A 2,092-nucleotide genomic window follows, 5' to 3' on the forward strand; every position below is an offset into this window, starting at 1 on the left:
ATTCTATTGCAAAATAGCTCAAATGAAAAGAAGTTTATGAAATTTTTTTTTACTAATGTTAAGCTGAAATCACCCCTATATAAAAAGATTTATGGGTCGGATTCGGTGGCTCATGCCTGTAATCCCAGCACTTTGGGGGGCCAAGGCAGGCAGATCACTTGAGGTCAGGAGTTCAAGATCAGTCTGGCCAATATGGCAAAACCCTGTCTCTAATAAAAATATAAAAAGTAGCCGGGTGTGGTGGTACATATCTGTAATCCCAGCTACTTGGGGGGCTGAGGCAGGAGAATTGCTTGAACTCAGCAGGCAGAGGTTGCAGTGAGCCGAGATTGCACCACTGTACTCCAGCCTAGGCGACAGAGCAAGACTCCGTCTCAGAAAAAAAAAAAAGTATCCAAGACCAAGATAATGAAAATATACATTCACACAAAAACTTGTACAAGAATGTTTATAGCCGCATTATTCACAATAGCCAAAAAGTGCAAACAACCCAAATGTCCATCAGCTGATGAATAGATAAATGAAATGTGGTATATCCATACAATGGAATATTATTCATCAATAAAAAGGAATGTAGTACTAATACATGCTACAACACAGATAAACCCTGAAAACAGCATGCTAAGTGAAATAAGCTTGACATAAAAGGCCACAGATTGTGTGATTTCATTTATGTGACATATCAAGAGTAGGCAAAGCCATAGAGGGAGAGAGTCTCTATGGCTCGTATTTGCCAGGGGGTGGGCGGAAGGGGAAATGGGGAGAAGCTACTGTGGATTCGGGGTATTTTGGGGAGACGAGATAAAAATGTTCTGGAATTACTGGTGATGGTGGCACAACTTTACAAATATACTAAAAACCATGAAATTTTACATTTTTTTTCTTGTAAATCTAGGTCTGAACAGAGAATTGTATAATTTGGTAACTTGTTTTCCTCTCTTTTTTAGAGACAAGGTCTTTCTCTGTCACCCTAGCCAGAGTGTAGTGACATGATCATAGCTCACTGTAACCCCAAACTCTTGGGCTCAAGGAATCCTCCTGTCTCAGCCTCCTGAGCAGCTAGGATTAAAGGCACTTGCCACCATCCCCAGCTAATTTTATTTATTTATTTATTCATTTATTGGTAGAGACAGGGTCTCGCTGCATTGCCCAGGCTGGTCTCAAACTCCTGGCCTCAAGTGAGCCTCCCGCCTAGGCATCCCAAAACCCTGGGATTGTTTTTTTTGAGACAGAGCTTCACTCTTGTTGCCTAGGCTGAAGTGCAATGGCGAGATCTTGGCTCACCGCAACCTCCACCTCCCGGGTTCAAGCAATTATCCTGCCTCAGCCTCCTGAGCAGCTGGGATTACAGGCATGCGCCACCATGCCCGGCTAATTTTGTATTTTTAGTAGAGATGGGGTTTCACCATGTTGGTCAGGCTGGTCTGGAAATCCTGACCTCAGGTGATCTGCCCGCCTCGGCCTCCCAAAGCGTTGAGATTATAGGCGTGAACCACCGTGCCTGGCCTCAAAACCCTGGGATTACAGGTGGGAACCACTGCATATGGCTGAGTTGTACACTTTAAAAAAAATTTTTTTTTAAATATGGAACACTTCACAAATTACAGTGTCATCTTTGAGCAAGGGTCATGCTAATTTTCTTTGTATCATTCCAATTTTAGTATATGTGCTGCTGAAGTAAGCATTGAATTGTATAATTTAAAAGGGTAAATTTTGTGGTATACTATACTAATTTTATGGTATACCATAAAATTGTGGGTATACTTTATAAAAATAAAATTATGGTATGTAAAATGTTATGGTATACCATAAAATTATGGTATACTTTATGGTATACCATTAAATTGTACTCAGGCAGTATAAAAAACTCAGTATAAAAAAATTCATAGACCTGTACACCAACAGAAAAAATTTTACTGCATAATTAAAAAAAAAAAAAAAAATTAAGTCCTGTGTCCGAAAGGCAGGAGCCAGGTTCTCACCTGTTGTGTGTCACCTAAGTTGCCTCATACAATAAATGCTGAGGACAGTGGTTCCCGGATGTGGGTACATGTCCAGGAACCACCTGGTGGGGGGAGGTCTTTGAAAACTT

At 40.8% G+C, this 2,092-nt stretch overlaps 1 non-coding gene across 1 annotated transcript; it reads right to left on the reverse strand.

Annotated features, from left to right (window-relative positions):
- Positions 1-1,578: 1,578 nt before the first annotated feature.
- LOC112206234 (U6 spliceosomal RNA) lies at positions 1,579-1,685 on the reverse strand. Its single transcript, XR_002940417.1, has one exon. It is a non-coding gene; the product is annotated as a U6 spliceosomal RNA (small nuclear RNA).
- Between the last annotated feature and the right edge of the window lie 407 nt (positions 1,686-2,092).

Source organism: Pan troglodytes, chromosome 19 (genome assembly GCF_028858775.2).
Source record: "Pan troglodytes isolate AG18354 chromosome 19, NHGRI_mPanTro3-v2.0_pri, whole genome shotgun sequence".
NCBI lineage: Eukaryota > Metazoa > Chordata > Mammalia > Primates > Hominidae > Pan > Pan troglodytes.